This window comes from Odocoileus virginianus, chromosome 1 (genome assembly GCF_023699985.2).
Source record: "Odocoileus virginianus isolate 20LAN1187 ecotype Illinois chromosome 1, Ovbor_1.2, whole genome shotgun sequence".
Lineage (NCBI taxonomy): Eukaryota > Metazoa > Chordata > Mammalia > Artiodactyla > Cervidae > Odocoileus > Odocoileus virginianus.
In genome coordinates, this window is record NC_069674.1 from 9,410,470 (window position 1) to 9,437,933 (window position 27,464).

Below are 27,464 nucleotides of genomic sequence, written 5' to 3' on the forward strand. Positions count from 1 at the left end.
AGGCTATTTTCTTTTTTAGAATTCTTGAAATAATACTAGACAATAACAGTAAAAGTAGGCCATTTGTCAGGAATAGATTTGATGTCATTAAACAAAACTGAGATACAAAAGTATACAGGTAAAAAGAAAATGCATGATTTTCAAGATTGATCTCAAACAGGTTTCCTGGCAAGGAAATAAATTACTGTTTTACTTAGAAGGATCATTATTACTTAAATATATCTGCTTGGAGTATAAGCTTATTAAAATAAAAAATGTGCTTATATTACTCATTATATCACAAATCTCATTTTGTTCTGCTTTCCCAGTACTAATAAAGGCCTCGTAAATATTTGCAGGCTCACCATTTCAAATAAAACCTTTGCACAATGAGGCAAACCTGAGCCTTTACAACTACCACTAACAAATGTTTAGCTTTTAATAAGTGTCCTTCCCTCATGAAGGCACATTATGATATAATTAGCACACGCACAGCTATTTGCAGAGACATCAGTCCACGAGTCTCACACATGTCCATCTGTTCTAGAGCTACTTTCAGAGAATTCCACCCAGGGAGTTGGGTTCACACTGGTTTAAAGAAGATATGAGAAGACAGACAAACGGATGTCTAGAATAAACGACTCAAGAAGCAAAGAACCATGATCGTAGTCCAAAATTTTTTAAAAGATCCATTAATTCACGATGTCTAACCTAAATAAAGGCATTTAACAAAGTAATTCCTAAGGGTGAGACAAATGTGAGAATGAATACAGCGTTTGCCAAGGGAAAGCTGGTTTGTCAAAAAGTTCCATTTTTATGTTGTGGATATCACAGAAATCGCCTGAGTCTTTCTTCCTCTCTCTCTTTCTCACACAGACACACATTTTCTCTCTCTCACACACACACATTCTCTCTGTGTCTCTCTTCTTTCTTTCTCTCCCTCCCTCTCTCACTGTTTTTTCTTGTGCTTTTGTCTAAGCGAGCATTTCCCATTGATACCAGGCCACTGCACTGTATAGAGATGACACCTAGCAAGATAAATATACTTTTTTTGATGTGATATTGTTTACTCCTATTCCAAGCATCCATCTTCTAAGACGGCGTTGCTCTTAGCTCAGAAGCCCATAGCAGTTTGACCTTTCGGAGACCCTTCTGAGAGTCAAGGAAGAAAGGCGCTATGCCAGTTTCCCCCATTTCTAGCAGTCACTGCCAATTTGCATCCCCACATCTTCAGATTATGGATTCAGTTTCTGTGCAGGGCTTTCTTGGGTATGCTTAGATAGGATATTCTACCGGCAAACACATAATAAAAGCAGACAGTCACCTTGCTCTGAAAATTGTGAGAAATACTGTTTTAGGCAGTAGGCTGGGTCTGATTGCACAGTCCCTAATTCATGGTACAGAAGCTGACAGTCTTATTTCCTCTGTATCCACAGGTAAGAAGCATTAGTTTCATTTCAGGTTCTGCATCCACGGAAGATGCACTCAGCTGCATTGGGTTTCTCAGGGACAGGGGAGCTCGTATGGGTGTCTGGCCTCTTCTCCAGAAGCCTTCTCGAAAGACTGAAGCAAATGAGGCTTTCCTGTACAGCCCTTGAACTAGTCACTGATATGTGTCCCTGAGGGTGGTAATCTCTTGGTATTGCAGCTCAGATATGAATTTTAAAACATGCTAATCTGAACTGAAAAAGTCCCCTTGAGGGGAAAAACAAAAAAGAGAAATATGTTAAAGAAGAAGTTCACTTTTTTTATTTCTCCTCACTTTGGAATATTTTTTTTCCCTTTAAAAAGAAGAAGAAAATGATCCATTTACTATGAGCATCATTATGTCATGTAAGAGAAAAGAGCACATAGCTCAGGCCTCCAAAGCTCATATGAGGCTTAAGTTAAAGGAACTCTCTCAAGATTCCATTCTGTGATGAAACTCCATGTATAGAATGCCACCAATAAGTATATGATAACATTTCAGTTGTACAAAATAATTTACTTTCATACAAAGTCCTTCTAATTTCTTCATTTGGATTTTTCTTGCTTTGCAGAAATTCACATATTCTTTTCATATCAAATGCCCTCTAGACATGATAAAATTTTAAATAACAGTGACAGATAGGAAAGGTGCCTTTGCATTGAATACATAAATGTATACTAGTGGACTCGCCATATTTTTCCATTGGGATAATTATATAGTTGGCTTAGACTTTACACAGACAGGCCACCATCGCCAAATAAGAAAAACTTCTCTGCTTCACTACTGGTAGCACTGACACCCCCGAGACAAATACAGAACCTTAGCTACTAGAGGTGAAACCTGTATTTTACAGTGGACAGTGGTACAGAAAAATTTCAGAGTGAGTTTGGTAATTCAAAGAACATACTAGAGACACAAACCTATCCTCACCTCAAGTGATCAATTCTTATTAAAAGTATACGATATTTTAAGTGTAGTTTTTCAGCTTAGTATTTTATTATTGCTAGCAGAGAACCTTATGTATAGTCGGGGTACCACAAATAAAATTTTAAATTGAATTTTGCACTAAATGTCTTCCTTTTTCTTGAAAATAATTGCTTCATTCAACAAAGATTTGTTGGGCTTTATGCTTAATTTACTGTTGCAGGAAGACTTACACTGACCACTCTTTCCAAACTCAACCCTTAATAGTTCATATTTCTCTTCTGTGAGATTTTCCCCTAGCTTACCATTACTTACCATACTTCATGTTTTTTTTTTTCTTATTTAACTTATTTATTGCTTCTTTTCCCATTGAGAATATAGTTTCATGAGAGCACATATGTTTGTTTTATTCACGGCTATATATTAATGGGGATTCAATCCTTGAGTCAGGAAGATCTCCTGGAGAAGGAAATGGCAACCCACTCCAGTATTCTTGCCTGGGAAACTCCACGGACAGAGAAGCCTGGCGGATGACAGATCATGGAATTGCAAGAAGTCAGACATGACTTAGTGATTAAACAGCAACATATATTTTCCCTAGTGCTTAGAACACTGTCTGGCACACAGGAGACAAACTGTATAAATAAATATTCAATAAATATTTGTTGAATAAAACAGATCAATAATTATTATTGAAATCTGTGAGGTGTCACACAAAGTGATGATAAAAAAATCAAATGAAAAAGTTGTAATACTACGTTGTTTCAAGTTAACCGTATACCTGACCATCATTAATGTAAGAACAAAAAGAAAAAAAAAGTTCACTTTTCATTAATTTCCTTGTTTAAGGCTTGTTTATCCTTCTATTCTGATCTCCTACTTTTTTTCCAAGACATCACTTAAAATACTGAAATGTAATTAGAAAAGAAGATCCTGAAGGCAATGAATAGAAGCTAAAGGGTTTTGAGATAAGAACTACTCAAGTAATAAATTGTTGTTGGACAGTAGCAGTTAAAATGCAGATCTGGTGAAATGGCCCCAAAGCTACTGAGAGACGGAAGGTAAGTTAAGAATTTTCAGATAGATGTGACTTCATACCCCTCTGGGGTGCTATGCACAGCTGCTCTAAATGAAATCTTTGATGTCGCCAGGTTCCTAGTAAGATTTCACTGGGGAGGGCTTTTCTGTCTCTAACATGTTAAAAAAAAAAAACACCAAAAACCTGTTTTATGCAGTTTCATTAGGCAGCAGCATATGGTTGATTGAAGCACCAGTATACACTGGTTGACTTGAAAAAAATTAAAGTAGGGAGACCAGGTGGGAAATTCTGGAGGTAATAAAGGAGGTTCTCATAAATAGAGGGTGTGGTTTCAAACTGACTACTGATACTATGTATACAGGGCTTCCCTTGTGGCTCAGCTGCTAAAGAGCCCACTTGCAATGCGGGAGACCTGGGTTCGATCCTTGGGTTGGAAAGATCCCCTGAAGAAGGGAAAGCCTACCCACTCCAGTATTTTGGTCTGGAGAATTCCATGGACTGTACAGTCAACGGGGTCGCAAAGAGTTGGACACAGCTGAGCAACTTTCACTTTTCACCATGTATAAAATAGATACCTAGTGAAAACCTCGTATATAGTGCAGGGAACGCTACTCAATGCCCTGCGGTGACCTAAACAGGAAGGAAATTAAAAAAAGAGGGGACATGTGTATACATATGGGCTTCCCTGGTGGCTCAGCTGCAAAGAATCCGCTTGCAATTCAGGAGATATGCTTTCGATCCCTGGGAAGATCCCTTGGAGTAGGAAATGGCAACCCACTCCAGTATCCTGGCCGAGGAAATCCCATCCACAGAGGAGCCTGGTGTGCATTCTTATGGGGCTGCAAGAGCTGGACACAACTTAGCAACCAAACCACCACCACCATGTACACGGACAGCTAGTTCGATTTGCCATACAGTAAGAAACTGACAGCATTATAAAGCAACTGTACTCTAATAAAAATTCATTACAAAACAAAAGCAAACATAAAATAAAATGACTACGCATCCCAGAGACCCAGCAGCCATGATTCACATACATTTACTCTTCAGTAAAGGTGATGTATGCCTTGCCTAAATACATCTGATGCAATGCCATTCCTTCATAACTGTTAAATAATAAATAAAAGCATTAAATGAAAGGAAAGAAGGGAGGATGGAATTAAGGAAGGAGTGGGGAAGGAAAGAGTGAAAAATGAATGGAAAAAAGTAAGGAGGGAAAGAAGAGGAACATATGGAGGCAGACTCCTGCCAGGATTGTGACTGTGGAAAACTCTGCATTTGTGAGACTCTGAAGCAAGACAAGGGCAACTCCAAGTCTGACTAGATGTGGAGAGGCAACAGCTAGGGGGGAAAAAAAGCAAGATGTGTTCCATTTTCAATTAAGAATTTGGAATTAAGAAATTTTTTTGCTGAAAAGCAAAAAAAAAAAAAAAAAGCCCTCTTGATGGCCAGCTTGATTGGGAGAAATACCAATGTCTGGATTTTAGCCAATAGTCTCATAAACACTTTTCATGCTTGCTGAAAAAAACCTCTCTGAATATTGACTTCATGGTTCTATGAGGCTTTATGTCCCTTCAGATTTGTTTGGGACTCTCTCCATCTAATGTGTGTCTCAGCCCCCATTCCACTCAACAGTAGGACTGCCTCTAGGCAAGACTGGGAATTCAGCAGTCGGACTCAAGTCTCTGACACACATCCCCTAATCTCTGCCTCAACACCTTTTTTCAAGTACCAAGCACTGACTGACTTACAATTCACTCATCACCTTTTTTAGTTCCACTGACTCTACGTTAGTATACTGCCTAAGCCCAGAAGCTCCAAACAGTGAAACAGTGCCCAGACTTGACTGGGGCCATGGATTCTAAATCTTAGAGCGGTCCCAAATGTCAGTCATCTTTTCTTATTTCCGTTTGCTGTTTTTTTTACTTTCCCCTCTCCAACGTAACTCATCTTAACTATCGGTAAGGTGGCTCAGGTGCCACCCCTCAAGGGTTCGATCCCTGGGTTGGGATGATCCCTGGGGGAAGTAAATGGTGACCCATTCCAGTCCTCTTGCCTGGGAAATCCCATGGACAGAGGGGCCTGGCAGGCAACAGTCTGTAGGGTTGCAAAGAGTTGGACACAATTTAGCAATTACACAACAACAGAGAAATTAAATAATTAGGATTAAGTTGCAAGTTTCTTCTAGGAAGAGGTTGTGAGCCACAGCTGCCTTAGAAGGGCAACTATACTCAGCATAAATCCAGACATGCCTGCCAGAATAAAGCCAGCATCAGTATAAGATGTCGAATAAAATTAAGCGTCAATCATTGTTTGACCCTGAAACAACTTAGAATGTATTTTGTAGTGCATCATAATCAGCTTTTGTTACTTTCCAGTTGGAAAAGACCCTGATGCTGGGAAAGACTGAAGGCGAGAGAAGGGGACAGCAGAGGTTGAGCTGGTTAGATAGCATCACTGACTCAATGTTGGTGAATTTGAGCAAATGCTGGAGATAGTGGAGGACAGAGGAGCCTGGAGTGCTGCAGTCCATGGGGTCGCAGAGTCAGACATGACTTAGCGACTGAACAAAAATAAACAAAACAAAACAAACAAACAAACACAAATATAAGCAAAATGAATCAGTGAGTTATATCAGTGAGATCATGGTTTGTGTATATCGGTATTTAATCAAAGAGGATAGGAGCACTGGCAGATCACATCCTCAAAAAAGAAAACATTATTTTAAGTTGAAAAATATAATTTTGACCATGCATACTTGATAGAGACATCCCAAAGTTTCTCTAGTTTTATCTGTAATAAAATTGTGTTAAATTCAAGTCACAGTGTGAAATTACAGTACAGCTGGAAAAGATGCAATGTTTTCCTAGAGAAAACACTTGGCATCCAGGTGAGGGGAATACATAATACTTAGGGAGCCAAGAACAGATGTGAAAAAAAAGAGACAGAAGCCTTTTGAGTCTCTGAGGCTTCAGGCAAAATCCCATCTGTCAAGCACCTCTCCTGGCTTTCCCAAAAGAATCATGCCTCCAGCTCTCCAGATTGTCCTGGCAATTAAATGTGTTCCAAGACCTGTCACATTTATCATTGTAAATGTCTCACAACAGGCTTCCACCTGCACTCTGATTTACCATGACATCCGGGATTTCCATGGCCTGCTGGTGACCCTCCGAGACCCACCTAAGGTTTCTACAAATGAAGTTAACACTATGGCAGTCAGAGCCAAACCCACCCCTCAAACACATTTCTTTTCTTTAATTCTTTTAAGGCACATACGCTTCCTGGGGTTACCTTTTCATTGGAAAGAACTTGGGAATTGCTCACCAGCCATGAAATTAAAAGACACGTGCTCCGTGGAAGGAAAGCTATGACAAACCCAGACAGCATATTAAAAAGCAGAGACATCACTTTGCAGACAAACATCCATGTAGGCAAAGCTATGGTTTTTCCAGTAGTCATGTATGGATGTGAGAGCTGGACCATAAAGAAGGCTGAGAGAAGAAGAAATGATGCTTTCCAACTGTGGGGCTGGAGAAGGCTCTTGAGAGTCTCTTGGCCAGCAAGCACATCAAACCAGGCAATCCTAAAGGAACTCCCGACCCTGAATTTCACTGGAAGGATTTATATTGAAGCTGAAGCTGAAACCCCAATACTTTGACCACCTGATGCAAAGAGCCAATTCACTGGGAAAGACTCTGATGCTGAGAAAGACTGAAGGCAAAAGGAAAAGGGGGTGGCAAAGACTGAGATGGTTAGTTAGAATTACCAACTCGATGGACATGAATTTGAGTTAACTCTGGGAGATAGTGAAGGACAGAGGAGCCTGGCTCCCTGCAGCCCATGGAGTCACAAACAGTCGGGCATGGCTTAGCAACTAAACACCACCACCACCGCCCTCCAAGGGATACGCCCTCAATCACAGCAGGAATCTGGAAGGAAACAGGTCCTAGTGGTTAAAACCCCAAGTCTGCCATGTACAGCATGAGAAGGTTGCTATACCTCTAATCTGACTTTCCCCATCTCTAAATTGGCATAATTATTCAAATGCCTTAGACATCTTGTGAACGTTCAATAAAAGAGACTACAAGACACACAGGACACATCACAGGAGGTGAATACAGCTCACATCCTCCCGTGGGGGTCGCCTGTCTGCCGTGACCTCCCCTAGTGAGCAAGTGGTTAATAAGAGCTGCCTGAAGATGGCAATGATGATTTTTTCCTTGTTCTATGAATCTTTTTTAAAACATCATCGCACTGTACTTTCCAGCATTACAAAAAAAGATGAGCAATTAGCAGTTATTTTCCCTTTTTTGCCATTTCTTGAAAAGATCATAAAAGCCTAAAGTCAACAAAAGAGGATAATTACTATCATTTTATAAGGTCACTGAGCAAAGTCAGAACATAACACACACACTCTCACTCTCTTCTCTGTCTCTTGAAGAGACACACAAAATTGTTATAATGCTATTAATAAGATCTTTTCTTCTCTTTTGCCATTGCATTTTCGGTTAAATGATCAATTTCTAAACTACATTATGGTTTTTTGACCAAGAGAAGGAAAATAGGAAATGATGAACAACTGCACCTCAAATTAAAGAATGTGAGAGCCTCGGGGAGGAGATGCAATGCTCTAACTTGGAGACTGAAAAATAACTAACAAGGAATCAAGACAACATCCAAGCCTCTATCCATCAGATGTAGAAATAAGAGCACCTTCACTTTAACAAAATGTCTGTCATCTAAGTCTAAAGATTTTGGTTCCAAAGTAAGAACATGTGCATTTGTATATGTATATCTGTATATATGGGATTGGTCAAGAAGTTCACTCGGGTTTTTCCATAAGATGGTAAGGAATACTTGAACAAACTTTTTGGCCAAACATATACCTAGGTGGCACTAGTGGTAAAGAACCTGCCTGTCAGTGCAGGATAGCAAAAGGCCCAGGTTTGATCCCTGGGTCAGGAAGATTCCTTTGGAGGGGGGCATGGCAACCCACTTCAGGATTCTTGCCTGGAGAATCCCATGGACAGAGGAGCCTGACAGGCTACAGCCCATAGGGTCACAAAGAGTCAGACAGAACTTAAGAGACTTAGCATATAGATAGATAGATAGATATTTGTCCATAGAGTAATTTTTGAGAAATAAGTTTTCAATGCAATGCCTTTTTTGCTCACTGATATTGCCATTCTAATAAAAAGAATTTAACAACTCTTCTGAATATATAAAATCTCATACAGCATCAAAGAATCCTGTGTCCACTAGAATAAACAAAGTGAAGATGTATGTTTTTCGCAAGTCTGATGAGTGCAACCTGACAAATCCAAGACAAAAAATACAACCACACAAAAGATGTAGATCCTAAATGCTGTGTTTAAAAATAATACATCAGTATCAGATTAAATTCAGGCTTCTCCAACATGTTGTTTCCTAATTAAAACAAACCTTCTATGTCCCTGCTTTTAGTAGGGCGTTAGAGAGAACTCTGGCAAAGGGCTTTACTCATTGAGATTTCTTAAATACCACCTATGTGTTCTTATGCCAGCATTTCCTCTAATTATTGTTATTTTAGTCTGGCAGCACTGCTCACCTGTGTGCCAACCAAAGCCTTTTAATGGTTCAAGAAAGGCTCAAGTTCTGAGGCTATTCTTCAATGGGCATAAGAGTTCTCTTTAAGCACCCTACTCCTACGGTCTATCTAGCCGAAGACATTAGTATGAAAAAGAAGATTCACACTGTAGATATATCCTCATTCTTGGAATAATCCATATAATTAAAAGAAAAAAAAGAGAACATTTGTAGTGTGATCATAATGTTTAAAAATCCCAAACTACTATGAGGTAAAAAACATAGACTTTAAAAATAAGACCTGTGCTAGAGACCAGCTCTTTAGGTCTTCCTTCTGCCACATATATGACTTCATTTCTTCCTCTGTAAAATAACATCATAATACAGTGTCAATATGCAGTATAACATATTAGTTTCCACTTTGTGCTCAAATCTATTGTTTCTAAATTGTCAAGTGGCAAATGAAATTTATAGTCTTTAAAACACAATAAATGAAGAACTTCTTCATAGCATAACTATTTATGTCCACTAAGTATATTTGTTAGTGAAAGATGATTATTTTCTAACTATGAATGTATATTAAGTTCTAATATATCCATTTCTTCAATTAATATCTTTCTCATATATCTGATGTTACAAAATATTTTTGGTTAAAATAAGATAAATGTGGGTATCCATGTATGTATACACATACATTGATACCTCTATATGCAAGTATACACATAACAGAAAATCATATATGTCCAAATTGTAGTGGTAAACCTATATGCATATACAATATTTACATTTTCTTTACAAGAACTTTATTATACAGTGGGTCCCACTCCCTGTTTTTAAATTTGTCATAATTTTTTTTTCATTTTCAGTCTTTGATTCTTCTATTATAGGTCATAGAACCAACTTGTTATTTTGCAGTGAACACCCACAGGTAATCTTAATTGCAATCTGTTACATTGCATTGGGTGACCCTTAATCCTATTTTTTTACTCTCCTATGCATTTTTCAGTTATTGTTATGTTTTATTACCAATCATTATACTCATAATGAATAGAGCTTTATATCTTAGACATTCTCTGAAGTTCATATTGAAGGTGCTTTCCTCCAGAGAAGATTTGTGTTTGCTTCTGACAGGCTTCTGAGACACTTCACAATAAATTCTGAACTGAGTCTTCCTTTCTATTCAAAGTCAAGGTCAAGCAGATTAGTGTACTCATGTTGCTGTCCAAGATACATTACCACTACCACTTCTACTTTTGATGTGGCCCACTGGATGCAAGCTATAGTTAAGAGTCTACTCATTGTCAAGAAGGACTAAAGTTATAGTATTAGTATAATACAAAGAGATAAGAGTAATTAATTCCATAAATCGATTACTCTAAGCAACAGTAAAAACTGTGGCATATATTTTTCTATAGTGTTTAAATCTCCCAGTAGAATATGAATAATGGTTGAAAATAGCAACCATAATAATTCTAGCGGTGATAAGCAGGGAAGGAAGAAAGACATTTGACCAATTACTATCTCCTAAAAATTGTGTTAAGTGCTTTACAGTATTATTCATTTCTCAAAAACAATAAAAATCACCATCACCACCAACAACAATCTCAAACTGACTATCGCACAGTTGTTTGTAGCTAAGTCCTGTGTAACTCTTTGGGACCCCAAGGACTGTAGCCTGCTAGGCTCCTCTCTCCATGAGATTTCCCAGACAAGAATACAGGAGAGGGTTGCAATTTCCTTACCAAGGGGATCTTCCCAACACACAGATTGAATCTGCGTCTCCTGCACTGGCAAGCAAATTATTTATCACTGAGCCTACTGTAGGGTAGATGCTTTTATTATCTTCTTTTTACAACTGAGTATATTGCAGATAAAAGACAATAAGCAATTTGACAAGTTCATGTAAATGTTTGACATGGCATTAAACTCCAGATTTGTCTGAGTTCAGAGCCATTATGTAATTATACGTTATTGAAAATTTTTGGTAATACAACTATCACCAAACCATTTCTCCAAATGTCAAGAATGTATAAAAACTAAAGATGTATGACCGGAGCTGGTTAGTGAGAACTAAAGCAGGAAAGTCAGGGGTATTGTGAGATACTGTAAATTAATCTACAGAATACCTATTTACATTGCCATAATATGAATTGATGCATCTTAGTGATCTGAAAGAGGTCTTAAACCTTTTATAGGAAGTGTTTACTACTAGCTAGCAGTTTCTGTTTACTCCACTTTGGATAGATGTTGGTGGAATTACTAGATTTCTTAGATGTAGACTTTAACTTTGAGATTTCAAAAATTCACTTCATTGTACACCTGGTTTCTGAGAAAGTACTGAAGTCTCAAAAATTGTGAAACCACTAGTGACTGTCAAATTGCCAGTAGGTGCTTACAGTCTGCAACCCAAGACATAGAATATCTACAAAGGGGTCCTGTCTATATCTATCTGTCTTCTGTTGATCATCTATCATCTATCTATCTGCTAGCAATTATCTATCAATAATCTATCTATCATCTATTGCTCTATCTACCTGGATAACAAAATACCTTTTAAAATTTAGGGCAATCTATTACAATCATACCTATCCTTATAAAGACATAGGACTGGTTATCTATAACCAAATCATTCTCTTGTTAACAGATACTTCTTACTGAGTTTCAACAACACAAGCAAGGACTCTACACATGGACATCACCAGATGGTCAATACTGAAATTAGTTTGATTATATTCTTTGCAGCCAAAGATGGAAAAGCTCTATACAGTCAGCAAAATCAAGACTGGGAGCTGACTGTGGCTATGATCATGAACTCCTTATTGACAAATTCAGACTTAAATAGAAGAAAGTACAGAACAACTCTAGACCATTCAGGTATGACCTAAATCGAATCCCTTAAAATTATACAGTGGCAAGGACACATAGATTCAAGGGATTAGATCTGATAGAGTGCCTGAACAACTATGCATGGAGGTTCATGACATTGTACAGGAGGCAGTGATCAAGACCATCCCCAAGAAAAAGAAATGCAAAAAGGAAAAATGGTTGTCTGAGGAGGCCTTAAAAATAGCTGTGAAAAGAAGAGAAGTGAAAGGCAAAGGAGAAAAGGAAAGATATACCCATTTAAATGCAGAGTTCCAAAGAATAGCAAGGAGAGATAAGAAAGCCTTCCTCAGGGATCAATACAAAGAAATAGAAGAAAACAATAGAATGGGAAAGATGAGAGATCTCTTCAAGAAAACTAGAGATACCAAGGGAAGTTTTCATGCAAAGATGGGCTCAATAAAGGACAGAAATGGTATGGAACTAACAGAAGCAGAAAATATTAAGAAGAGATGGCAAGAATACATGGAAGAACTATGCAAAAAAGATCTTAAGTACCATATTGTCTTGATGACTGTGGCTTTGTAGTAGAGTCTGAAGTCAGGCAGGTTGATTCCTCCAGTTCCATTCTTCTTTCTCAAGATTACTTTGGCTATTCGAGGCTTTTTGTATTTCCTTACAAATTGTGAAATTATTTGTTCTAGGTCTGTGAAAAATACCGTTGGTAGCTTGATAGGGATTGCATTGAATCTATAGATTGCTTTGGGTAGTATAGCCATTTTGACAATATTGATTCTTCCCATCCATGAACATGGTATGTTTCTCCATCTGTTTGTGTCCTCTTTGATTTCTTTCATCAGTGTTTTATAGTTTTCTATCTATAGGTCTTTTGTTTCTTTAGATAGATATACTCCTAAGTATTTTATTCTTTTTGTTGCAATGGTGAATGGTATTGTTTCCTTAATTTCTCTTTCTGTTTTCTCATCGTTAGTGTATAGGAATGCAAGGGATTTCTGCTGTTAATTTTATATCCTGCAACTTTACTATATTCGTTGATTAGCTCTAGTAATTTTCTGGTAGAGTCTTTAGGGTTTTCTGTGTAGAGGATCATGTCATCTGCAAACAGAGAGAGTTTCACTTCTTCTTTTCCTATCTGGATTCCTTTTACTTCTTTTTCTGCTCTGATTGCTGTAGCCAAAACTTCCAAAACTATGTTGAATAGTAGTGGTGAGAGTGGGCACCCTTGTCTTGTTCCTGATTTCAGGGGAAATGCTTTCAATTTTTCACCATTGAGGGTAATGCTTGCTCTGGGTTTGTCATATATAGCTTTTATTATGTTGAGGTATGTTCCTTCTATTCCTGATTTCTGGAGAGTTTTAATCATAAATGGATGTTGAATTTTGTCAAAGGCTTTTTCTGCATCTATTGAGATAATCATATGGTTTTTATCTTTCAATTTGTTAATGTGGTGTATTACATTGATTGATTTGCAGATATTAAAGAATCCTTGCATTCCTGGAATAAAGCCCACTTGGTCATGGTGTATGATTTTTTTAATATGTTGCTGGATTCTGTTTGCTAGAATTTTGTTAAGGATTTTTGCATCTATGTTCATCAGTGATATTGGCCTGTAGTTTTCTTTTTCTGTGGCATCTTTGTCTGGTTTTGGAAATATAGATCAATGGAACAGAATAGAAAGCCCAGAGATAAATCCATGAACCTATGGACACCTTATCTTCAGCAAAGGAGGCAAGGATATACAATGGAAAAAAAGACAACCTCTTTAACAAGTGGTGCTGGGAAAACTGGTCAACCACTTGTAAAAGAATGAAACTAGAACACTTTCTAACACCATACACAAAAATAAACTCAAAATGGATTAAAGATCTAAATGTAAGACCAGAAACTATAAAATTCCTAGAGGAGAACATAGGCAAAACACTCTCTGACATGAATCACAGCAGGATCCTCTATGACCCACCTCCCAGAATATTGGAAATAAAAGCAAAAATAAACAAATAGGACCTAATGAAATTTAAAAGCCTTTGCATAACAAAGGAACCTATAAGCAAGGTGAAAAGACAGCCCTCAGATTGGGAGAAAATAATAGTAAATGAAGCAACAGACAAAGGATTAATCTCAAAAATATAAAAGCAACTCCTCCAGCTCAATTCCAGAAAAATAAATGACCCAATCAAAAAATGCGCCAAAGAACTAAACAGACATTTCTCCAAAGAAGACATACAGATGGCTAACAAACACATGAAAAAATGCTCAACATCACTCATTATCAGAGAAATGCAAATCAAAACCACAATGAGGTACCATTACACGCCAGTCAGGATGGCTGCTATCCAAAAGGCTATAAGCAATAAATGCTGGAGAGGGTGTGGAGAAAAGGGAACCCTCTTACACTGTTGGTGGGAATGCAAATTAGTACAGCCACTATGGAGAACAGTGAGGAGATTTCTTAAAAAACTGGAAATAGAACTGACATATGACCCAGCAATACCACTTCTGGGCATGCACACTGAGGAAACCAGATCTGAAAGAGACATGTGCACCCCAATGTTCATCACAGCACTGTTTATAATAGCCAGGACATGGAAGCAACCTAGATGTCCATCAGCAGACTAATGGATAAGGAAGCTGTGGTACATATACACCATGGAATATTACTCAGCCATTAAAAAGAATTCATTTGAATCAGTTCTAATGAGATGGATGAAACTGGAGCCCATTATACAGAGTGAAGTAAGCCAGAAAGATAAAGGACATTACAGCATACTAACACATATATATGGAATTTAGAAAGATGGTAATGATAACCCTATATGCAAAACAGAAAAAGAGACACAGATGTAAAGAACAGACTTTTGGACTCGGTGGGAGAAGGTGAGGGTGGGATGTTTCGAGAGAATAGCATGTATATTATCTATAGTGAAACAGATCAGCTGCCCAGGTGGGATGCACAAGACAAGTGCTTGGGCCTGGTGCACTGGGAAGACCCAGAGGAATTGGGTGGAGAGGGAGGTGGGAGGGGGGATCAGGATGGGGAATACATGTAAATCCATGGCTGATTCATATCAATGTATGACAAAACCCACTGCAATGTTGTGAAGTAATTAGCCTCCAACTAATAAAAATAAATGAAAAAAAAAGATCTTCACAAGCCAGATAATCATGATTGTGTGATCACTCACCTAGAGCCAGACATCCTGGAATGTGAAGTCAAGTGGGCCTTAGAAAGCATCACTACGAACAAAGCTAGTGGAGGTGATGGAATTCCAGTTGAGCTATTTCAAATCCTAAAAGATGATTCTGTGAAAGTGCTACACTCAATATGCCAGCAAATTTGGAAAACTCCGCAGTGGCCATAGGACTGGAAAAGGTCAGTTTTCATTCCAATCCCAAAGAAAGGCAATCCCAAAGAATGCAAAAACTACTGCACAATTGCACTGATCTCACAAGCTAGTAAAGTAATGCTCAAAATCCTCTAAGATAGGATTCAACATTACTTTAAACATGAACTTCCAGATGTTCAGGCTGGATTTAGGAAAGGCAGAGGGACCAGAGATGAAATTGCCAACATCCGTTGGATCATCAAAAAAGCAAGAGAGTTCCAGAAATACATCTACTTCTGCTTTATTGACTAAACTAAAGTCCTTGATGTGTGGATCACAATAAACTGTGGAAAATTCTGAAAGAGATATGAATACCAGACCACCTGACCTATCTCCTGAGAAATCTGAATGTGGGTCAAGCAGCAACAGTTAGAACTGGACATGGAAAAACAGACTGGTTACAAATCGGGAAAGGAGTACATCAAGGCTATGTATTGTCACCCTGTTTATTTAACTTTTATGCAGAGTACATCATGTGAAATGCTGGTTTTGGATGAAGCACACCAAGTATCAAGCTTGCTGGAGGAAATGTCAATAACCTCAGATATGCAGATGACATCACCCTTATGGCAGAGAGTGAAGAAGAACTAAAGAGCCTCTTGATGAAAGTGAAAGAGGAGAGTGAAAATGCTGGCTTAAAACTCAGCATTCGAAAAAACAAAGATCATGGCATCTGGTCCCATCATTTCATGGCAAATAGATGGGGAAACAATGGAAATAGTGAGAGACTTTATTTTCGCAGGGAGGTGGGGTGTGGGGGGGTCTCCAAAATCACTGCAGATTGTGATTGTAGCCATGAAATTAAAAGATGTTTGCTCCTTGGAAGAAAAGCTATGACCAACCTAGACAGCATATTAAAAAGCAGAGACATTATTTTGCCAACAAAGGTCCATATGGTCAAAGCTTTGGTTTTTCCAGTAGTCATGTATGGATGTGAGAGTTGGACTATAAAGAAAGCTGAGCAGTGAGGAACTGACACTTTTGAACTGTGGTGTCGGAGAAGACTCTTGAGAGTCCCTTGGACTGCAAGGAGATCCAACCAGTCCATCCCAAAGGAGATCAGTCCTGGGTGTTCTTTGGAAGGACTGATGCTGAAGCTGAGGCTCCAATACTTTGGCCACCTGATACGAAGAACTGACTCATTTGAAAAGATTCTTATGCTGGGAAAGATTGAAGGCAGGAGGAGAAGGGGATGACAGAGGATGAGATGGTTGGATGGCATCACTGACTCAATGGACATGAGTTTGAGTAAACTCCAGGAGTTGGTGATGGACAGGGAAGCCTTGCCTGCTGCAGTCCATAGGGTCACAAAGAGTCAGACATGACTGAGTGACTGAACTGACTGAGTTTCTTCTAGCCTCCAAAAATCTTTGTATTCTTCCACCTGCAATGGTTTTTTTTTTCCCCACAAACTTATACTCCAGTGTTTTTATATTTCCTAATTATATTACATTTACCCATTATGACAATTATTTTAATATGTTAGATAAATATTAATACAGTAAGAATTGATTCTGTAAAAACTTTCACTGAAAGTGGGTTCTTGTCACCTCAATCCCAGAAGGTGGCATTTACATGCCCACAACTTTCTTACCTAAACTTTTGGGGGCTAATATTTTTGCCCACTTACATGCATTCCTCTGAAAATGCTTAACAATTTTCTTTAGTTTATAAAGTTCACTGTCGATTCCATGTTTATGAAATTTACATATCACATTAATAAGTTAATTTATTATCAATTAATTATTTTATTTATGCTTAAACATTGAGAAACACAGAGATAGGAGAAGGTAATTTTTTCTCTTTATGTCTTGTGGCATGAGAATAACTTTATTCGCCATATGAGTATAATTTTCGTAATAAAACAACAGTTTTAAATTCAAATAAAAACTTATAAATTTATGTGATATAGTTAATAAGAAATGCACTTAAAATTTCTAGGGAATGACTAAGTATTGTTGAACAGAGCTTTGGAAAATGAAATATCAATTATAGAACTGCCTCTATTATACCTGTTTTCCAATGAATTTCAGGGACGTGTTTACTGAACGAAGAACAACTGATAGATAACTCATCTTTATGGGCCATCTGTTGCCATGGTAATGATAATGTGACATCCTTCTAAGTGAAGGTTTTGTTTCAAAAACAATAATGAGTAACACCCTGCAGCCTCCTTTCAAACCTAAAGATGAGTAAGTTGGGCTGTTTTTCTATAAAGAGTGGGAATGCAGGATCCTGACAGTCTCTCACGAAGGCGTTTCTCCCTGTCACATCTTATCACCTGCCATTCAGAAATATATATATATTTTTTGTGTGTATAAAAGTTCCTATTCAGTTTCTTCCTGCTAGAATAATAAGTACATAAAATAAAAGTACTGCTCTGGTATAACTAAATTGCTTTGTTATTCACATGAAACTAACACAACACTTTAAATCAACTATCCCCCAATATAATTTTTTTGAAGTATTGCTTTTGGGCAAAGAACAAGAAACGAATTAGTGTGTCTTCAATAAGCTGTCTTATTTGTTGCTGCTGAGAAAGGTCCCCATCATCAATTAATAGATCATATAATTCTAGTGACTCAAAACAAAAAGACAATTTTCAACTGAAGTACATTAATAGAAACCTTCCCCAAGAAAGCCAAACTTCACCCAATTTTACCCTTCAAATGTCTCTCAATAATCCATTGACATCTAAGGCTTTTCATCCTTTATTCAATAATGTTGCTTAGAATTTGCCAGGCAAATACTGGACAGAACATAACATTCCTCTAGGTGATGGGGATCCTGAGAGACCAATCAGAAGTCCTTGGCAAGGAATAGCAAACCAGCATGTGTGTGTGTGTGTGTGTGTGTGTGTGTGTGTGTGTGTGTGTGTGTTGTGAGATGAGAGGTTAGATTTCTGTACTTGAAGGAGGAGAAAGTAAGCATGATGACTAGGTGATGTGTATTGTATACAGCACCAAGGTGATTCACTGGTGGGAAGACTTAGAAAGTATCGTGTCCAATGAACCTAACTCATCATGCACATGACTGACACCTGGATCTCATGACAAGAGCCATTGCCGAAGGGGGGCCAAGTCAAAAAGGCTCAGCCCAGAGGATGTTTATATCCAAGAAGCAAAACAAAATAGCCAAATCAGCTTAGAACTGAATAGAGCTGTAACGTGTTGATCACCCTCTCCTGTTTGCTTTTTTAAATTATTTTTTGTTGGAGTATAGTCGCCTTACAATGCTGCATTCGTGTCTACTGCTCAGCAAAGTGAATGAGTCACGTGCACATATATGCCCCCCTTTGTTGGACTTCCGTCCCATTCAGGTTACCATGGGGCATGAAGTAGAGTTTCCTGTGCCATCCAGTAGGTTCTCATTAGTTATCTATTTTATACATAGTATCAATAGTGTATATGTACCTATCTCGGTCCCCCCTCCCCCTTGGTATCCATACATCTGCTCCTCATGTCTGTGACAGTGTCTGCTTCGCAAACAGGATTATCTATCTCACACTCCCCTTTTTTCCGTCTTGGTCTTTGCTTCCCTCATTCCTCCAAGCTTCTCTATCCATCTCTCCACTCTTTCTTTGGCTTTCTTCTTTACTTTCTTCCAGGCTTGCAGGGATCTCTAGGAGGATTAGTTGATGAGATATGAATAAGGGGAGGAAATCTCTGGTCCTAGAATGCATCTCCATACTCTGCCATAAAACTCCCTGAAACCAATTTTTCAATGTGATGTTTTGCTTATATAACTGCCCGTGTCCCCCAAACAAATTCTCTAAGGTTACAAAAAAGTAGAAGTTAAATTGTTTACCTTTTAGTCTTTCTGAGACTTTCATTTTCAGAGTTTATTTTGGGAGGCAGAGGCAGGGGCACAGTTACTCAGGACCAGCTCTATCTCAGACACTGCATTACTCACCCTGCTCCACGCCTCATTGTCTCATAACATCAACCATGTAACCTGAGCATCCATTTTAGAACTGAAGATACAAAACTTAAGCATCTCATGGACAATCACATGGTCTCTAAACAAAGATCTGTCTAATATAAATGAATCTCAGTCCAAAATCTATAGATTTTTACTATATAATTTAGAAGATAGTGTTTGTGTGTGTGTATGAGAGAGAGAAGTGGAAGGAGAAAATGCAAAAAGTGCTGAAGGAGAAGAATGATTACTAATCTTTGAATATAGGAAGCTTAAGTGTAATTTCTAAGTAACACTTAAATCAAAAATGATTAAGACAAATCCAGCACAATTCTACATCTATTGCAAAAAGAATCACATTATTAACACTGCTTCCTTTTTATAGCAATTTTTTATTCCAGAGATTCAGAAATCATTTAGTAAGCTTAACACTTCATCATCAAACTTTAAAATATATAAAATGATCTCTTCCATGAGAAAAATAATAAAATTATAATCATCCCAGGAGCATATTCATGAAGCAGTTAGTTAGCTGCAGTCATTTTATACAATAAATATACAGACTATAATCATCTAGACTATACATATTCCTCATTGCCCTATACTTGAAATCATTACCATCAAAGTTAAATCATGAACATTGGGATACATGTGTCTTTTTCAATTATGGTTCCTCATGCATATATATGGAATCTAGAAAGATGGTACTGATGAACACATCTGCAGGCCAGCAATGGAGATGCAGACATAGAGCACAGGCTTGTGAACACAGTGGGGGCGGGTAGGAAAGGATGGGATGAATGGAGAGAATAGCATGGAAACATATACACCATCATATGCAAAACAGATAGCCAGTGGGAATTTGCTGCTTGACCCAGGGAGCGCAAACTGGTCCCTATGACAACCTAGCGGGCTGGGATGGGGTGGGAGGTGGGAGGGAGGTTCAAAAAGGAAGGGACATATGTACACCGATGGCCGATCCATGTTGGTGTATGGCAGAAACCAATACTACATTGTAAAGCAACTATTCCTCAATTAAAAATAATTTGTTTTTAAAAAAGAAATGATTGGGGAAGAAAGAAAATAATTAAGGAAAAAAACCCACAAAATTAAATCATGAGATTCTACTTGAGGGTAGACTTATTTGTACTTCAAAAGAACCAAATCAATTTACCCTTAATCCAGTTGTTTCCAAAAGGTTATCTCCAAGTCTATATACATGTTTTTCAAATACACCCTGGCAGACATTTTAAGGGAAGGCAACATGAAAACCAACTTCTCTCTACCTTCAACTATACTGTCAATTCATAGTAGAAATCCTTCCCTTCCCTAAAATTAAAAATAATAATAATAATCGCAATCAAACAAAAGAGAGAAAAAAGAATCAATTTTCTTCAGAAAATAAATACCAAGAATTAGACTGCATTTCTTTTCCACAGCAGCTATAAATTTTTCAGTATCTTCAAAAGTCTGAAACTTGGACCAACAAGTATGTAATTTTTCCTTTGTTGAATTTTTGGAAATAAAATGGAATTTCTAATGAACATGAAATTTTATAAGATTCCTTTGATAACTATTGTAATTATTTGGCAAGAGACACTGAAAACCTATTCTAAATCCATTCCTATAGTTGGAGATTGGGAAAAAAAAAAAACAACTGCATTTATCCTTAAGGCAAAGGAGAGAAAAATAAAGGCAAAATTATACTTTTACTTTATCAGACACCAATAAAAATACCCAGATTTGTATACCGAACAGTAGAAATCTTAATGGGAAATACTTTTGAGTGATATTGGTCCACAATAGTTGATTTCAACTATTACCTGTTAAGAGATAGCTCCCTCATCAATATGTATTCACCTGACATCTCACATGGGCTACATTTCAGTTCAGAGTGCCTTGAGGATATTTTACATTTTCTAACCTAAAATAATAGAAATTTAGTTGAAAACTAAATTTTTCATCTTCTCTGAGGTTTTACATTCCAAATCTGTTTTACCAACATCATTAGCTCAATCTTGTTGGCTAGAAATATGCATAATATTTGTTATATATTAGGAGGAGTCAAAGTATGATAAAATACTGTTACTCATTTGCCATTTTTCTCAGGTATACACATTGCTTTCCATTTCTCTTGTCACCATCATGATATAGGTTCTCGTCACTTCCTATTTACATTCTTAAAACCACTTCCCCTTGATATCTTGTCTATCAACCTCCATCTCCCACATATAGACTGCATGCAATTCACCGCCAGGATAATGATTTTCAAACTTCAACCTAATCATTATACCATCCTGTCCAGAACCATCCAATGACTGGTCCTGCCTCTTGCAAAACATTTAACATAGTCTGGTCCTCTTTAGACTGAATTCATCTCCCCCTATTTCCCAGGGAGAATATTTTAATACTGACCTTTCTTTTCCTAGGCTTAGATTGCCTTCTTACCTCTGCTATATCAATCACATCCTTTTTCATTTAACCTCACCTCTGAAATGAAGCCTTTTCTTACCACTTGAGTGTCAGATGAGCCAATGGATAGCTGAATCCAGCAAGCTAAGGGCAGCTAGAAAGTGTACCAAGCAGGATTACATCAAGGAAATTTGTTATCCAAAGTCTAAATAATTTTTTAAAAATGATCTTTTTTAACATTTAATGTGCAGAAAAATAAATTGTGTGTGTGTTTCAGGTCAATGATAAATTCACAGAATGTTAGGATTAGAAAGACACTCATATATTTTCACTTCATTATTTTAAAGGTTAAGAATCCGAGAGCCAGATGATGGAAGTCACTTGCCCAAGCTTGCACCTGTGGCAGTTGAGATGACCCAGCTTTTCTCTGTGGATAACAATAGAAATAAGAAGCTTCATCAGATTAAGAAATCTACTCCTACCAGATGAAAATGTCAGCATCTTTCTTCCTTGAATCTAGATGCAGCCATGTCTAGTTTTACTTTTCTTTTGCTTCATGAATTATCCACTATTATTCTTATGTAAAATTCAATTAACTTGAAAATAACTTAGATGCTCTTATTTTGAAAAAGACATATTTTCATTGTTGATACTAAGACTGTTATTCTCAGATTGATTTGTGATTTACAGTTCATATAAAGTCAATAATTAATCTAGCAATAGCACAGCTTTGTTGACAAACAGGAAAGACAACAACAGAGACTGTCATCTTCCTTAAATGCTAAAGTTTCAACCATGCAGAAAATTCCAGCATCTTTTTTTTGTCCTTGGGGCAGATATAATCAGGGCAATATTAAGAGATGTAAGCGGAGGCAAAAGTAATTTAAAATAAGATACTTACAAATATCATATCTAAAATTTATGTAAATTATAAATTTTATAAATATAAAAATTTTAATAGTTTAAAATCTAGATTCATCTATATCCATCTGTCTACCTATCTACATAAATACAAATCACTTACATGGAAAAGTAGCTTAATAAATTGGGCCATGCCCTTTCCCAAAAGGAAACATCCACAGTTCAAAATAAATATTGGGTTGGCCAAAATAGTTCATTCAGGTTTTTCTTTACAATGTTGCAGAAAGACTCAAACCAACTTTTTGACCAACCCAATAAAATAAGACAAATAAAAATACACTTTGAAACTGGAGCAATACCTACATCAGTTCAGTTCAGTTCAGTCACTCAGTCATGTCCGACTCTCTGTGACCCCATGAATCGCAGCACACCAGGCCTCCCTGTCCATCACCAACTCTCGGAGTTTACTCAAACTCATGTCCATCGAGTCGGTGATGCCATCCAGCCATGTCATCCTCTGTCGTCCCCTTCTCTTCCTGCCCCCAATCCCTCCCAGCATCAGGGTCTTTTCCAATGAGTCAATTCTTCACATGAGGTGGCCAAAGTATTGGAGTTTCAGCTTCAGCATCAGTCCTTCCAATGAACACCCAGAACTGATCTCCTTTGGGATGGACTGGTTGGATCTCCTTGCAGTCCAAGGGATTCTCAAGAGTCTTTTCCAACACCACAGTTCAAAAGCATCAATTCTTCAGTGCTCAGCTTTCTTCACAGTCCAACTCTCACATCCATATGACCACTGGAAAAACCACAGCTTTGACTAGACGGACCTTTGTTGGCAAAGTAATGTCTCTGCTTTTTAATATGCTATCTAGGTTGGTCATAACTTTCCTTCCAAGGAGTAAGTGTCTTTTAATTTCATGGCTGCAGTGACCATCTGCAGTGATTTTGGAGCCCAGAAAAATAAAGTCTGTCACTGTTTCCACTGTTTCCCCATCTATTTCCCATGAGGTGATGGGACCAGATGCCATGATCTTAGTTTTCTGAATGTTGAGCTTTAAGCCAACCTTTTCACTCTCCTCTTTCACTTTCATCAAGAGGCTTTTTAGTTCCTTTTCACTTTCTGTCATAAGGGTGGTGTCATCTGCATATCTGAGGTTATTGATATTTCTCCTGGCAATCTTGATTCCAGCTTGTGCTTCTTCCAGCCCAGCGTTTCTCATGATGTACTCTGCATTTAAGTTAAATAAGCAGGGTGACAGTATACAGCCTTGACGTACTCCTTTTCCTATTTGGAACCAGTCTGTTGTTCCATGTCCAGTTCTAACTGTTGCTTCCTGACCTGCATACAGGTTTCTCAAGAGGCAGGTCAGGTGGTCTGGTATTCCCATCTCTTTCAGAATTTTCCATAGTTTATTGTGATCCACACAGCCAAAGGCTTTGGCGTAGTCAATACCTACAGAGAAGCCCTCAAATATTTTAACTATGTTGTGAACAACACTGATTAGTACTCAGAACCTTCACTCTCTTTCAATCTTTATCTGAATCTTAGAGTCCATTGTAAGTCAGGACTCTGTATTAAGCAAAGAGAGTTACACCTGTCAATCGCATTAAAATAGTCCATGTCATCCACTCAGTTAGCTAGGTCAGATTCTGATTGAAAACTGGTTTTAATAAAAATAAATGCCATTATTTCTATGGTAGAATCAATCCTAAAAACTTTTCTCCATAAGACAGAAGAAACCAAAATGCAAAATATTAGTTTTTAGGATGCTGATACTAGGAAAACAATTTGGAGACAAACCTATGGGACTAAAGAGACTGGATTTCACTGTGAATGACTGAACTGAATGAACTAATGAGAAGAAGCAGTCAACATAGATATTTAGAGATATACTATATCAGAACAATTATTATATTCTTCAGATTTGAATAGTTTTAGTTGTAAGTGGAAAGGACATTATTGGATAGAAGTAGATCATGATTTAAAAATGATTTAAAATTACTAGGAATTTCTTGAGGATAATTTCCTAAGAAAATTACAATAAAAAAGAAGAATGTTGCCACCCCAGGCAATCAGAAGATTATTTAGAGCAAAATTCAACCAAACTATACAATGAAGTATTTGGTATCTTGAGACACCGGGAAAGAGAGAAGTGTGCCTCTGAAAGTTTTATATGGCATGGGGGAAAATAGAAAAGGAATAAGGAAGAAAAGGAAGAAGGGACAGAAGGAAGAAAAAAGCCATAGAAATACATGAGATGATGCAAGGCTTTTTATTTTTTATATAAATTCTCTCCATAAATCACTGAACAAATGATGCCCTTCCGTGTTTTTATGTATTACTTCTAGGCTTCCAGAGTTGTCTATGGCCCCACTGGGCATTAACTGAAAGGGAATGAGGTCGTTGTTTTTAAACCTGGCCAGAATGATAGCTCCCCACAGAGTCTATAAACTTCCCATCAGAGATGCCAGATCCTGGACCAGTCCCATGGGATGCTCAAGGTGTGCTCTCAGCATATATCCCTCAGTCTAGATACTTTTCTGTCTACTTTCCACTCACTCCATCTTTCATTCACTTCTCCCCACATGGCATTCAGGTATACATCAAGGTATATATTCCACTCCATAAATTATAATAGTGATTTGTACTGCTTGGTTGCAACAAATCCCATATGTACATCTAAGCGGAAATCTAAAGGATAGGATAGCAGACAGATGAGAGTATTTTTGGCAAATAATATGCCTTATATCACAATACAGCATTTCATTTGGAGAAGCGGATAGAAGATCAATTCAACTGCAGAAGAGCATGTGGGCAAGGAGCAGTATTAGGCTGGAGGTGAAGGACGCATGCTATGAGGAGCCATCAACACATGGTTGATGAGGAGTCAATGACATTTTCTCTTAGGGATCTGAGTAAAATAATTTGATATTTATTTCAGATCTTTGAACTTGCATATGGAGCACTGATTGGAGGAGCTCAGTAAAGCGTTGCTTGAGTCCAGGTTTCTCCTTACGTCCACACCACTCCAGGAGCTGAACTGGGTATGGAATGATCACTTGTGGCCAAAATTTTCTTAAACCTCAAATGTCAAAGATTCATGAAAATATATATCCATTTCTCTCAATATGAATATAATGATTTCCTATCCTCTAAACACACACATAACAATTGTGCAAATAAACACTGGGTAGATGTGTTATGTTTATCATTTGGTTCACTTATTTATTGTCCCATTGCCAATGCCGTTAAGAATCTATTCTTCTTCATCTAAAATAAAAGGGTATCATTGAGAATATATAAAAGTGATAATTTAAGAGTCTCTAGGCTAATAAATAGAATTATAACTAGGTTTATGCTCAAGGAGTCAATAGTATTTGGTTGCTAAAGTATGATCTATTTAAACTAATCAGACCCTCAGCTTGACTAATTGACTTTTTAAAATGTCAGCCATGTCATGAAGAAAGGAAAATATCTTTATCTCTTTTATAAAAAATATTTTCAATACAAGAAAGATGCAAGAGAAAATATTTTAATTTGCTTACAAAGAGTCTATCATTTTAAAGTTTGAACACACATTACATATTTTCCCCATAAACTGTTGCATAATAATTATATTTTCTAATATATTAATTCATACTATGGTATACATGAGTGTTGATTAATAATTTTTTAGGTTAAGGTGAACAATTAGTCTGAAACAAAATTGATTTGAATGACTGTGTTCTTGAGGTACTCGTAGTTATCCAAGTGCAAGGTAAATGTTGCTTTAACTTTGAGGCTGCATATTATGTTTGGTTCAGAAATCAGTTTTCTACTTAGAAAGCAATTTTATCCAGCAAAAAAGATGTGATTTTTCTTTAAAACATGGAACATAATAGGTGTAATTATTTGGATGCAGGATATACAAAACTTCGCTGTAAATGGTGCATAAAGGTGGCCTCATTTTGAATTGATTTATGAGCCATATATAGCCCAGGCCTCCATATCCCCTGCATCATGTATAAATATATTGATGTGGAGCTGAAAATTCACATCTATCCACTGTGAAATAGAATTACCTGAAATGGTACGGAACAGTAGCCTATGTAATGCTACATTTACACAATAAAGATAATGTAGGGATGCTAAATTGAGCTACATAAAATGTTTGTAATATTTCTCCAAACCAGAACACCCTTGAGAGCTTTTATTTTCACTACTTTGGGGTGATTTTCACCCAAACTAGCAAGTCCATTTCCGATTCTTACAAAATCTGAGAAACTGACAGACTCTTCTGGAATTCTGTTTATTCAATTACCAAAGTTGGTAGCGGTGGCCCTGCTTCCCACAAAAAATTATTTGTGGACCTTTATTTCTGAACTTGAATTTTGTTATCCACAGACTAATTCTTATTTAGAGATTATCACTAACACACTCTCATAGGAATGAAAAGACAATTCTTCGGATAATTAGAAATGTGCATAAGCTCCCTGAAGAGCTCTTATTAAAACAGTTTTATGTGAAATACATTTGCCGTAAATGACAAATCCAACCACACAATTTATCTTCTACAGATGTCACTTGAGTGTTCACTGTTTACAGAACTTGGAAACATAAATTGAGAGCCTACTATGTGTAGGGCATTATGCTAAGGCATAATGGACATGGAACCATGCACCACAGCCAATGTCATGGAACGCACCACATGTTTTTCATCGGAAAAAAATTTCAGGTTTGACTAAATCCACAGGTTATCTTCTCACCTTCACTTCATAGGTGGGATGCTCCCTAATTCAGAAGAAGAGAAGCAGCAATATTTCAAGACTTATTGAAACACAGTGTGTAGAGGAGGATACAGAGAACTTGATCTCAGATGAGACACTAACATTTGTCTGAAACTCTGATTCAAGGAAGTGACCTCCATGGGGCACACTCCAGGGAACACAGAGAGAGATCAGTAGACAATGCAGGGCAAAAAGCATACCTGGATAAAGGTTTCACCAGCTTCTCTAGTAAATAGATATTAAAATATTTGATCAGATCCACTCAGTATTGTATCTGCAGTTTGCTTTCACTAGAACTATGATT

The 27,464-nt window shown here is 37.4% G+C and overlaps 1 protein-coding gene and 1 long non-coding RNA gene across 2 annotated transcripts in view; both read right to left on the minus strand.

The window, feature by feature from the left end:
* Positions 1-27,464, minus strand: part of CNTNAP2 (contactin associated protein 2) — a 2,220,467-nt gene that overhangs the window by 1,853,070 nt on the left and 339,933 nt on the right. The gene's annotated exons all lie outside the window — the stretch shown is intronic.
* LOC139034446 (uncharacterized) overlaps positions 21,833-27,464 on the minus strand; it is a 135,544-nt gene continuing 129,912 nt past the window's right edge. Inside the window, exon 2 of the long non-coding RNA XR_011486961.1 lies at positions 21,833-21,959. This is a non-coding gene — a long non-coding RNA (uncharacterized lncRNA). The remainder of the gene's footprint in view (positions 21,960-27,464) is intronic.